This window comes from Anser brachyrhynchus (assembly GCF_964034855.1).
Source record: "Anser brachyrhynchus genome assembly, contig: SCAFFOLD_125, whole genome shotgun sequence".
Taxonomy (NCBI): domain Eukaryota; kingdom Metazoa; phylum Chordata; class Aves; order Anseriformes; family Anatidae; genus Anser; species Anser brachyrhynchus.
The window spans coordinates 253,261-267,330 of record NW_027663688.1 but is presented as its reverse complement, the minus strand read 5'-3'; positions in this window follow the sequence as shown (position 1 = coordinate 267,330).

Below are 14,070 nucleotides of genomic sequence, written 5' to 3'. Positions count from 1 at the left end.
AGAGTGCAGAGGCACCACTGTTGGTGCAGTGCTGTGACTCCAGTGAGTGCACTGGCACCACTGGGGATGCAGTGCAGTGAGTCCAGAAAGTGCACTGGCACCACTGGGGATGCAGTGCAGTGAGTCCAGAGAGTGCACTGGCACCACTGGGGATGCACTGCAGTGAGTCCGGAGAGTGCCCTGGCACCAATGGTGATGCAGTGCAGTGAGTCCAGAGAGTGCACTGGCACCACTGGGGATGCAGTGCAGTGAGTCCAGAGAGTGCACTGGCACAACTGGGGATGCAATGCAGTGAGTCCAGAGAGTGCACTGGCACCACTGGGGATGCAGTGCAGTGACTCCAGAGAGTGCACTGGCACCACTGGGGATGCACTGCAGTGATTCCAGAGAGTGCACTGGCACCACTGGGGATGCAGTGCAGTGAGTCCAGAGAGTGCACTGGCACTACTGGGGATGCAGTGCAGTGAGTCCAGAGAGTGCACTGGCACCACTGGGGATGCACTGCAGTGAGTCCAGAGAGTGCACTGGCACCACTGGGGATGCAGTGCAGTGACTCCAGAGAGTGCAGAGGCACCACTGTTGATGCAGTGCTGTGAGTCCAGAGAGTGCACTGGCACCACTGGGGATGCAGTGCAGTGAGTCCAGAGAGTGCACTGGCACCACTGGTGATGCAGTGCAGTGAGTCCAGAGAGTGCACTGGCACCACAGGCGATGCAGTGCAGTGAGTCCAGAGAGTGCACTGGCAGCACTGGGGATGCACTGCAGTGAGTCCAGAGAGTGCTCTGGCACCACTGGGGATGCAGTTCAGTGAGTCCAGAGAGTGCACTGGCACCACTGGGGATACACTGCAGTGACTCCAGAGAGTGCACTGGCACCACTGGGGATGCAGTGCAGTGAGTCCAGAGAGTGCACTGGCACCACTGGGGATGCGGTGCAGTGAGTCCAGAGACTGCACTGGCACCAACTGGAGCTGCACTGCAGTGAGTCCTGAGATTGCACTGGCACCACTGGGGATGCACTACAGTGAGTCCAGAGACTATACTGGCACCACTGGGGATGCAGTGCAGTGAGTCCAGAGAGTGCACTGGCACCACTGTTCATGCAGTGCAGTGAGTCCAAAGAGTTCACTGGCACCACTGGGTATTCAGTGCATGAGTGCAGAGAGTGCACTGGCACCACTGGGGATGCAGTGCAGTGAGTCCAGAGAGTGCACTGGCACCAGTGGGGATGGAGTGCAGTGAGTCCAGAGAGTGCACTGGCACCACTGGGGATGCAGTGCAGTGAGTCCAGAGAGTGCACTGGCACCACTGGGGATGAACTGTAGTGAGTCCAGAGACTGCACAGGAACCACTGGGGATGCAGTGCAGTGACTCCAGAGAGTGCACTGGCACCACTGGTGATGCAGTGCAGTGAGTCCAGAGAGTGCACTGGCACCACTGGGGATGCAATGCAGTGAGTCCAGAGAGTGCACGGGCACCACTGGGGATGCAGTGCAGTTGAGTCCAGAGAGTGCACTGGCACCACTGGGGATGCAGTGCGGTGAGTCCAGAGAGTGCACTGGCACCAGTGCGGAAGCACTGCAGTGAGTCCAGAGAGTGCACTGGCACCACTGGGGATGCACTGCAGTGAGTCCAGAGAGTGCACTGGCACCACTTGGGATGCACTGCAGTGAGTCCAGAGAGTGCACTGGCACCACTGGGAATGCAGTGCAGTGACTCAGAGAGTGCACTGGCACCACTGGGGATGCACTGCAATGAGTCCAGATAGTGCATTGGCACCAGTGGGGATGCAGTGCAGTGAGTGCAGAGAGTGCACTGGCACCACTGGGGATGCAGTGCAGTGAGTCCAGAGAGTGCACTGGCACCACTGGGGATGCAGCGCGGTGAGTCCAGAGAGTGCACTGGCACCACTGGGGATGCACTGCAGTGAGTCCAGAGAGTGCACTGGCAGCACTGGGGATGCACTGCAGTGAGTCCAGAGAGTGCACTGGCACCACTGGGGATGCAGTGCAGTGAGTCCAGAGAGTGCACTGGCACCACTGGGGATGCAGTGCAGTGAGTGCAGAGAGTGCACTGGCACCACTGAGGATGCAGTGCAGTGACTCCAGAGAGTGCACTGGCACCACTGGGGATGCAGTGCAGTGAGTCCAGAGAGTGCACTGGCACCACTGGGGATGCAATGCGGTGAGTCCAGAGAGTGCACTGGCACCACTGGGGATGCAGTGCAGTGAGTCCAGAGAGTGCACTGGCACCACTGGGGATGCAATGTAGTGAGGGCAGAGAGTGCACTGGCACCACTGGGGATGCACTGCAGTGAGGGCAGAGAGTGCACTGGCACCACTGGGGATGCAGTGCAGTGAGTGCAGAGAGTGCACTGGCACCACTGGGGATGCACTGCAGTGAGGGCAGAGAGTGCACTGGCACCACTGGGGATGCAGTGCAGTGAGTCCAGAGAGTGCACTGGCACCACTGGGGATGCAATGTGATGAGTCCACAGAGTGCACAGGCACCACTGGGGATGCAGTGCAGTGAGTCCAGAGAGTGCACTGACACCACTGGGGATGCACTGCCGTGAGTGCAGAGAGTGCACTGGCACCACTGGGGATGCAGTGCAGTGAGTCCAGAGAGTGCACTGGCACCACAGGTGATGCAGTGCAGTGAGTACAGAGAGTGCACTGGCACCACAGGGGATGCACTGCAGTGATTCCAGAGAGTGCACTGGCACCACTGGGGATGCAGTGCAGTGAGTCCAGAGAGTGCACTGGCACCACTGGGGATGCACTGCAGTGAGTCCAGAGAGTGCACTGGCACCTTGGGGATGCACTGCAGTGAGTCCAGAGTGTGCACTGGCACCACTGGGGATGCAGTGCAGTGAGTCCAGAGAGTGCACTGGCACGACTGGGGATGCAGTGCAGTGACTCCAGAGAGTGCACTGGCACTTCTGGGGATGCAGTGCAGTGACTCCAGAGAGTGCACTGGCACCACTGGGGATGCAGTGCAGTGAGTCCAGAGAGTGCACTGGCACCACTGGGGACGCAGTACAGTGAGTCCAGAGAGTGCACTGGCACCACTGGGGATGCAGTGCAGTGAGTCCAGAGAGTGCAGTGGCACCATTGGAGATGCAGTGCAGTGAGTCCAGAGAGTGCACTGGCACCACTGCGGATGCACCCCGGCAAGTCCAGAGAGTGCACTGGCACCACTGGGGATGCAGTGCAGTGAGTCCAGAGAGTGCACTGGCACCAGTGGGGATGGAGTGCAGTGAGTCGAGAGAGTGCACTGGCACCACTGGGGATGCAGTGCAGTGAGTCCAGAGAGTGCACTGGCTCCACTGGGGATGAACTGTAGTGAGTCCAGAGACTGCACAGGCACCACTGGGGATGCAGTCCAGTGACTCCAGAGAGTGCACTGGCACCACTGGGGATGCAGTGCAGTGAGTGCAGAGAGTGCACTGGCACCACTGGGGATGCAATGCAGTGAGTCCAGAGAGTGCACTGGCACCACTGGGGATGCAGTGCAGTGAGTCCAGAGAGTGCACTGGCACCACTGGGGATGCAGTGCAGTTGAGTCCGGAGAGTGCACTGGCACCTTGGGGATGCAGTGCAGTGAGTCCAGAGAGTGCACTGGCACCACTGGGGATGCAGTGCGGTGAGTCCAGAGAGTACACTGGCACCACTGGGGATGCACTGCAGTGAGTCCAGAGAGTGCACTGGCACCACTGGGGATGCAGTGCAGTGAGTCCAGAGAGTGCACTGGCACCACTTGGGATGCACTGCAGTGAGTCCAGAGAGTGCACTGGCACCACTGGGGATGCAGTGCAGTGACTCAGAGAGTGCACTAGCACCACTGGGGATGCACTGCAATGAGTCCAGATAGTGCACTGGCACCACTGGGGATGCAGTGCAGTGAGTGCAGAGAGTGCACTGGCACCACTGGGGATGCAGTGCAGTGAGTCCAGAGAGTGCACTGGCACCACTGGGGATGCAGCGCAGTGAGTCCAGAGAGTGCACTGGCACTACTGGGAATGCACTGCAGTGAGTCCAGAGAGTGCACTGGCACCACTGCGGATGCACTGCAGTGAGTCCAGAGAGTGCACTGGCACCACTGGGGATGCAGTGTAGTGAGTCCAGAGAGTGCACTGGCACCACTGGGGATGCAGTGCAGTGAGTGCAGAGAGTGCACTGGCACCACGGGGGATGCACTGCAGTGAGTCCAGAGAGTGCACTGGCACCACTGGGGATGCAGTGCAGTGAGTCCAGAGAGTGCACTGGCACCACTGGGGATGCACCCCGGTGAGCCCAGAGATTGCACTGGCACCACTGGGGATGCACTGCAGTGAGTGCAGAGAGTGCACTGGCACCACTGGGGATGCACTGCAGTGAGGGCAGAGAGTGCACTGGGACCACTGGGGATGCAGTGCAGTGAGTCCAGAGAGTGCCCTGGCACCACTGGGGATGCAGTGCAGTGAGTCCAGAGAGTGCACTGGCACCACTGAGGATGCAGTGCAGTGACTCCAGAGAGTGCACTGGCACCACTGGGGATGCAGTGCAGTGAGTGCAGAGAGTGCACTGGCACCACTGGGGATGCAATGCGGTGAGTCCAGAGAGTGCACTGGCACCACTGGGGATGCAGTGCAGTGAGTCCAGAGAGTGCACTGGCACCACTGGGGATGCAATGCAGTGAGGGCAGAGAGTGCACTGGCACCACTGGGGATGCACTGCAGTGAGGGCAGAGAGTGCACTGGCACCACTGGGGATGCAGTGCAGTGAGTGCAGAGAGTGCACTGGCACCACTGGGGATGCACTGCAGTGAGGGCAGAGAGTGCACTGGCACCACTGGGGATGCAGTGCAGTGAGTCCAGAGAGTGCACTGGCACCACTGGGGATGCAATGTGATGAGTCCACAGAGTGCACAGGCACCACTGGGGATGCAGTGCAGTGAGTCCAGAGAGTGCACTGACACCACTGGGGATGCAGTGCGGTGAGTTCAGAGAGTGCACTGGCACCACTGGGGATGCAGTGCAGTGAGTCCAGAGAGTGCACTGGCACCACTGGGGATGCAGTGCGGTGAGTTCAGAGAGTGCACTGGCACCACTGGGGATGCAGTGCAGTGAGTCCAGAGAGTGCACTGGCACCACAGGTGATGCAGTGCAGTGAGTACAGAGAGTGCACTGGCACCACAGGGGATGCACTGCAGTGATTCCAGAGAGTGCACTGGCACCACTGGGGATACAGTGCAGTGACTCCAGAGAGTGCACTGGCACCACTGGGGATGCAGTGCAGTGAGTCCAGAGAGTGCACTGGCACCACTGGGGATGCAGTGCAGTGAGTCCAGAGAGTGCACTGGCACCTTGGGGATGCACTGCAGTGAGTCCAGAGAGTGCACTGGCACCACTGGGGATGCAGTGCAGTGAGTCCAGAGAGTGCACTGGCACGACTGGGGATGCAGTGCAGTGACTCCAGAGAGTACACTGGCACTTCTGAGGATGCAGTGCAGTGACTCCAGAGAGTGCACTGGCACCACTGGGGATGCAGTGCAGTGAGTCCAGAGAGTGCACTGGCACCACTGGGGACGCAGTACAGTGAGTCCAGAGAGTGCACTGGCACCACTGGGGATGCAGTGCAGTGAGTCCAGAGAGTGCAGTGGCACCATTGGTGATGCAGTGCAGTGAGTCCAGAGAGTGCACTGGCACCACTGGGGATCCAGTGCAGTGAGTCCAGAGAGTGTACTGGCACCACTGGGGATGCACTGCAGTGAGTCCAGAGAGTGCACTGGCACCACTGGGGATGCGGTGCAGTGAGTCCAGAGAGTGCACTGGCACCACTGGGGATGCGGTGCAGTGAGTCCAGAGAGTGCACTGGCACCACTGGGGTTGCAGTCCAGTGAGTCCAGAGAGTGCACTCTCTGGACTTGCCGGGGTGCATCCCCAGTGGTGCCAGTGCACTGGGGATGCACGTCAGTGAGTTCAGAGAGTGCACTCTCTGGACTTGCCGGGGTGCATCCCCAGTGGTGCCAGTGCACTCTCTGGACTCACCGGGGTGCATCCCCAGTGGTGCCAGTGCACTCTCTGGACTCACTGCACTGCATCTCCTGTGGTGCCAGTGCACTCTCTGGACTCACCCGAGTGCATCCCCAGTGGTACCAGTGCACTCTCTGGACTCACCCGAGTGCATCCCCAGTGGTGCCAGTGCACTCTCTGGACTCACTACACTGCATCCCCAGTGGTGCCAGTGCACTCTCTGGACTCACTGCACTGCATCCCCAGTGGTGCCAGTGCACTCTCTGGACTCACTGCGCTGCATCCTATTGGTGCCAGTACACTCTCAGGACTCACTGCATTGCATCCCCAGTGGTGCCAGTGCACTCTCTGGACTCACTGCACTGCATCCCCAATCGTACCAGTGCACTCTCTGGACTCGCTGCACTCCATTCCCAGTGGTGCCAGTGTACTCTCTGCACTCACTGCACTGCATCCCCAGTGGTGCCAGTGCACTCTCTGGACTCATTGCACTGCATCCCCAGTGGTGCCAGTGCACTCTCTGGACTCACTGCAGTGCATCTCCAGTGGTGCCAGTGCACTCTCTAGACTCACCGGGGTGCATACCCAGTGGTACCAGTGCACTCTCTGGACTCACTGCACTGCATCCCCAGTGGTGCCAGTGTACTCTCTGCACTCACTGCACTGCATCCCCAGTGGTGACAGTGCACTCTCTGGACTTGCCGGGGTGCATCCCCAGTGGTGCCAGTGCACTCTCTGGACTCACCGGGGTGAATCCCCAGTGGTGCCAGTGCACTCTCTGGACTCACTGCAGTGCATCCCCAGTGGTGCCAGTGACCTATCTTGACTCACTGCACTGCATCCCCAGTGGTGCCAGTGCACTCTGGACTCACCGCACTGCATCCCCAGTGATGCCAGTGCACTCTCTGGACTCACTGCACTGCATCCCCAGTGGTGCCAGTGACCTCTCTGGACTCACTGCACTGCATGCCCAGTGGTGCCAGTGCACTCTCTGGAGTCACTGCACTGCATCCCCAGTTGTGCCACTGCACTCTCTGGACTCACTGCACTGCATCCCCAGTGGTGCCAGTGCACTCTCTGGACTCACTGCACTGCATCCCCAATGGTGCCAGTGCACTCTTTGGACTCACTGCACTGCATCCCCAGTGGTGCCACTGCACTCTCTGGACTCACTGCACTGCATCCCCAGTGGTGCCGGGGCACTCTCTGGACTCACTGCACTGCATCCCCCGTGGTGCCAGTGCACTCTCTGGACTCACTGCACTGCATCCCCAGTGGGGCCAGTGCACTCTCTGGACTCACTGCACTGCATCCCCAGTGGTGACAGTGCACTCTATGGACTTGCCGGGGTGCATCCCCAGTGGTGCCAGTGCACTCTCTGGACTTGCCGGGGTGCATCCCCAGTGGTGCCAGTGCACTCTCTGGACTCAATGCATTGCATCCGCAGTGGTGCCAGTGCACTCTCTGGACTCACTGCAGTGCATCTCCAGTGGTGCCAGTGCACTCTCTGGACTCACTGCAGTGCATCCCCAGTGGTGCCAGTGCACTCTCTGGACTCACTGCACTGCATCCCCAATCGTACCAGTGCACTCTCTGGACTCACTGCACTGCATCCCCAGTGGTGCCACTGCAACCTCTGGTCTCACTGCAGTGCATCCCCAGTGGTGCCAGTGCACTCTCTGGACTCACGGCAGTGCATCCCCAGTGGTGCCAGTGCACTCTCTGGACTCACTGCACTGCATCCCCAGTGGTGCCAGTGCACTCTCTGGACTCACTGCACTGCAGCTCCAGTTGGTGCCAGTGCACTCTCTGGAGTCACCGGGGTGCATCCCCAGAGGTGCCAGTGCACTCTCTGGACTCACTGCACTACATCCCCAGTGGTGCCAGTTCACTCTCTGGACTCACGGAACTGAATAACCAGTGGTTCCAGTGCACTCTCTGGACTCACTATACTGCATCCACAGTGGTGCCTGTGAAGTCTCTGGACTCACTGCAGTGCATCCCCAGTGGTGCCAGTGCAATCTCAGGACTCACAGCAGTGCAGCTCCAGTTGGTGCCAGTGCACTCTCTGCACTCACTGCACTGCATCCCCAGTGGTGCCAGTGCACTCTCTGGACTCACTGCATTGCATCCCCAGTGGTGCCAGTGCACTCTCTGGACTCACTGCAGTGCATCCCCTGTGGTGCCATTGCACTCTCAGGACTCACTGCACTGCATCCCCAGTGGTGCCAGTGCACTCTCTGGACTCACTGCACTGCATCCCCAGTGGTGCCAGTGCACTCTCTTTACTCACTGCACTGCATCCCCAGTGGTGCCAGTGCACTCTCTGGACTCACTGTACTGCATCCCCAGTGGTGCCAGTGCACTCTCTGCACTCACTGCACTGCATCCCCAGTGGTGCCAGTGCACTCTCTGGACTCACTGCACTGCATCCCCAGTGGTGCCAGTGCACTCTCTGGACTCACTGCACTGCATCCCCAGTGGTGCCAGTGCACTCTCTGGACTCACGGCAGTGCATCCCCAGTGGTGCCAGTGCACTCTCTGGACTCACTGCACTGCATCCCCAGTGGTGCCAGTGCACTCTCTGGACTCACGGCACTGCATCCCCAGTGGTGACAGTGCACTCTCTGGACTTGCCGGGGTGCATCCCCAGTGGTGCCAGTGCAGTCTCTATGTTAGTGTTGGGGAGAATCGAATGGGTGTTTTACTAATGTCTCTTAGGTAATGGGACCTACAGTATAATTAAGCATTGCCAAATGTACTTACATTATCAATTAATCTATGTATACTGGCTACTTAGGGAGTACATTGAACAATCAAAAGAATCATTGAAGGGGAACCTTGGGAGGGAACAGGTACAACCTGACCTTGGATAAGGGCCTGGAAATGATGAAATGAGTTGAAGCAGAACCAAGAAGCGGAGGGAGCATGCGTCGAGTAAGAAAGGTGAAAAGTTTAGCGGAGAGGAAGACTCCTTACTTCATCTGGACGACCACCTGGACGACCACCAGAGTGCGCCACGCATGTGCAAAGGGGAGGGGAGCTAATTAGAATGAAAAGCGAGGCTGCTGTTGCAACCTGTAATGAATATGTATACCTGACGCAATATTGTATGTATAAATAATGGCTGGGAAGTAACGGGACTTGAAGCCAGATTTGGGCACCTGCCCCGGCTTCCAGCGCTGAATAAAGCACCTTCATATAATCACTAGGTGATTATGTGGTTGCTAGGCTAACATCTGGACTCACTGCAGTGCATCCCCAGTGGTGCCAGTGCACTCTCTGGAGTCACTGCAGTGCATCCCCAGTGGTGCCAGTGCACTCCCTGGACTCACTGCAGTGCATCCCCAGTGGTGCCAGTGCACTCTCTGGACTCACCGTGGTGCATCCCCAGTGGTGCCAGTGCACTCTCTGGACTCACTGCACTGCATCCCCAGTGGTGCCAGTGCACTCTCTGGACTCAGTGCGCTGCATACCCAGTGGTGCCAGTGCACTCTCTGGACTTGCCGGGGTGCATCCCCAGTGGTGCCAGTGCACTCTCTGGACTCACTGCATTGCATCCGCAGTGGTGCCAGTGCACTCTCTGGACTCACTGCACTGCATCCCCAGTGGTGCCAGTGCACTCTCTGGACTCACTGCAGTGCATCCCCAATCGTACCAGTGCACTCTCTGGACTCACTGCACTGCATCCCCAGTGGTGCCACTGCAACCTCTGGACTCACGGCAGTGCATCCCCAGTTGTTCCAGTGCACTCTCTGGACTCACTGCACTGCATCCCTAGTGGTGCAACTGCACTCTCTGAAAACACCGGGGTGCAACCGCAGCGGTGCCAGTGCACTCTCTGCACTCACGGCAGTGCATCCCCAGTGGTGCCAGTGCACTCTCTGGACTCACTGCAGTGCATCCCCAGTGGTGCCAGTGCACTCTCTGGACTCACTGCAGTGCATCCCCTGTGGTGCCAGTGCACTCTCTGGACTCACTGCACTGCATCCCCAGTGGTGCCAGTGCACTCTCTGGACTCACTGCAGTGTATCCCCTGTGGTGCCAGTGCACTTTGTGGAGTCACTGCACTGCATCCCAGTGGTGCCAGTGCACTCTCTGGACTCACGGCAGTGCATCCCCAGTGGTGCCAGTGCACTCTCTGGACTCACTGCACTGCATCCCAGTGGTGCCAGTGCACTCTCTGGACTCACTGCAGTGCATCCCTCGTGGTGCCAGTGCACTCTCTGGACTCACTGCACTGCATCCCCAGTGGTGACAGTGCACTCTCTGGACTCACTGCACTGCATCCCCAGTGGTGCCACTGCACTCTCTGGACTCACTGCAGTGCATCCCCAGTGGTGCCAGTGCACTCTCTGGACTCACTGCAGTGCACCCCCAAAGGTGCCAGTGCATTCTCTTTACTCACTGCAGTGCATCCCCACTGGTGCCAGTGCACTCTCTGGTCTCACTGCACTGCATCCCCAGTGGTGCCAGTGCACTCTCTGGACTCACTGCAGTCCATCCCCAGTGGTGCCAGTGCACTCTCTGGACTCACTGCACTGCATCCCCAGTGGTGCCTTTGCACTCTCTTTACTCACTGCAGTGCATCCCCAGTGGTGCCAGTGCACTCTCTGGACTCACTGCACTGCATCCCCAGTGGTGCCAGTGCACTCTCTGGACTCACTGCAGTGCATCCCCAGTGGTGCCAGTGGCTCTCTGGACTCAGTGCACTGCATCACCAGTGGTGCCAGTGCACTCTCTGGACTCACTGCAGTGCATCCACAGTGGTGCCAGTGTACTTTCTTAACTCACTGCACGCCATCGCCAGTGGTGCCAGTGCATTCTCTGGACTCACTACACTGCAACACCAGTGGTGCCAGTGCACTCTCTGGACTCACTGCACTGCATCCCCAGTGGTGCCAGTGCACTCTCTGGACTCACTGCAGTGCATCCCCAGTGGTGCCAGTGCACTCTCTGGACTCACTGCACTGCATCCCCAGTGGTGCCAGTGCACTCTCTGGACTCACTGCAGTCCATCCCCAGTGGTGCCAGTGCACTCTCTGGACTCACTGCACTGCATCCCCAGTGGTGCCAGTGCACTCTCTTTACTCACTGCAGTGCATCCCCAGTGGTGCCAGTGCACTCTCTGGACTCACTGCACTGCATCCCCAGTGGTGCCAGTGCACTCTCTGGACTCACTGCAGTGCATCCCCAGTGGTGCCAGTGCAATCTCTGGACTCACGGCAGTGCATCCCCAGTTGTTCCAGTGCACTCTCTGGACTCACTGCACTGCATCCCCAGTGGTGCCAGTGCACTCTCTGGACTCACGGCAGTGCATCCCCAGTGGTGCCAGTGCACTCTCTGGACTCACTGCACTGCATCCCCAGTGGTGCCAGTGCACTATCTGGACTCACTGCACTGCATCCCCAGTGGTGCTAGTGCACCCTCTGGAGTCACCGGGGTGCATCCCCAGAGGTGCCAGTGCACTCTCTGGACTCACTGCACTACATCCCCAGTGGTGCCAGTTCACTCTCTGGACTCACGGAACTGAATACCCAGTGGTTCCAGTGCACTCTCTGGACTCACTATACTGCATCCCCAGTGGTGCCTGTGAAGTCTCTGGACTCACTGCAGTGCATCCCCAGTGGTGCCAGTGCAATCTCAGGACTCACAGCAGTGCAGCTCCAGTTGGTGCCAGTGCACTCTCTGCACTCACTGCACTGCATCCCCAGTGGTGCCAGTGCACTCTCTGGACTCACTGCATTGCATCCCCAGTGGTGCCAGTGCACTCTCTGGACTCACTGCAGTGCATCCCCTGTGGTGCCATTGCACTCTCAGGACTCACTGCACTGCATCCCCAGTGGTGCCAGTGCACTCTCTGGACTCACTGCACTGCATCCCCAGTGGTGCCTGTGAAGTCTCTGGCCTCACTGCACTGCATTCCCAGTGGTGTCAGTGCACTCTGTGGACTCACTGAACTGCATCCCAATTGCTGACAGTGCCCTCTCTGGACTCAGTGCACTGCATCCCCAGTGGTGCCAGTTCACTCTCTGGACTCACTGCAGTGCATCCCCAGTGGTGCCAGTGGCTCTCTGGACTCATTGCACTACATCACCAGTGGTGCCAGTGCACTCTCTGGACTCACTGCACTGCATCCCCAGTGGTGCCAGTGCACTCTCTGGACTCACTGCACTGCATCCCCAGTGGTGCCAGTGCACTCTCTGGACTCACTGCACTGCATCTCCAATGGTGCCACTGCACTCTCTGGACTCACTGCACTGCATCCCCAGTGGTGCCAGTGCACTCTCTGGACTCACTGCACTGCATCCCTAGTGGTGCCACTGCACTCTCTGAAAACACCGGGGTGCAACCGCAGCGGTGCCAGTGCACTCTCTGCACTCACGGCAGTGCATCCCCAGTGGTGCCAGTGCACTCTCTGCACTCACTGCAGTGTATCCCCTGTGGTGCCAGTGCACTCTGTGGAGTCAGTGCACTGCATCCCAGTGGTGCCAGTGCACTCTCTGGACTCACTGCAGTGCATCCCCAGTGGTGCCAGTGCACTCTCTGGACTCACCGCACTGCATCCCAGTGGTGCCAGTGCACTCTCTGGACTCACTGCAGTGCATCCCCAGTGGTGCCAGTGCACTCTCTGGACTCACTGCACTGCATCCCCAGTGGTGCCACTGCACTCTCTGGACATACTGCACTGCATCCCCAGTGGTGCCAGTGCACTCTCTGGACTCACTGCAGTGCATCCCCAGTGGTGCCAGTGCACTCTCTGGACTCACTGCAGTGCACCCCCAAAGGTGCCAGTGCATTCTCTTTACTCACTGCAGTGCATCCCCACTGGTGCCAGTGCACTCTCTGGTCTCACTGCACTGCATCCCCAGTGGTGCCAGTGCACTCTCTGGACTCACTGCAGTCCATCCCCAGTGGTGCCAGTGCACTCTCTGGACTCACTGCACTGCATCCCCAGTGGTGCCTTTGCACTCTCTTTACTCACTGCAGTGCATCCCCAGTGGTGCCAGTGCACTCTCTGGACTCACTGCACTGCATCCCCAGTGGTGCCAGTGCACTCTCTGGACTCACTGCACTGCATCCCCAGTGGTGCCAGTGCAATCTCTGGACTCACGGCAGTGCATCCCCAGTGGTGCCAGTGCACTCTCTGGACTCACTGCACTGCATCCCCAGTGGTGCCAGTGCACTCTCTGGACTCACGGCAGTGCATCCCCAGTGGTGCCAGTGCACTCTCTGGACTCACTGCACTGCATCCCCAGTGGTGCCAGTGCACTCTCTGGATTCACTGCACTGCATCCCCAGTGGTGCCAGTGCACTCTCTGGAGTCACCGGGGTGCATCCCCAGAGGTGCCAGTGCACTCTCTGGACTCACTGCACTACATCCCCAGTGGTGCCAGTTCACTCTCTGGACTCACGGAACTGAATACCCAGTGGTTCCAGTGCACTCTCTGGACTCACTATACTGCATCCCCAGTGGTGCCTGTGAAGTCTCTGGACTCACTGCAGTGCATCCCCAGTGGTGCCAGTGCAATCTCAGGACTCACAGCAGTGCAGCTCCAGTTGGTGCCAGTGCACTCTCTGCACTCACTGCACTGCATCCCCAGTGGTGCCAGTGCACTCTCTGGACTCACTGCATTGCATCCCCAGTGGTGCCAGTGCACTCTCTGGACTCACTGCAGTGCATCCCCTGTGGTGCCATTGCACTCTCAGGACTCACTGCACTGCATCCCCAGTGGTGCCAGTGCACTCTCTGGACTCACTGCACTGCATCCCCAGTGGTGCCTGTGAAGTCTCTGGTCTCACTGCACTGCATCCCCAGTGGTGTCAGTGCACTCTCTGGACTCACTGAACTGCATCCCAATTGCTGACAGTGCCCTCTCTGGACTCAGTGCACTGCATCCCCAGTGGTGCCAGTTCACTCTCTGGACTCACTGCAGTGCATCCCCAGTGGTGCCAGTTGCTCTCTGGACTCATTGCACTGCATCACCAGTGGTGCCAGTGCACTCTCTGGACTCACTGCAGTGCATCCCCAGTGGTGCCAGTGCACTCTCTGGA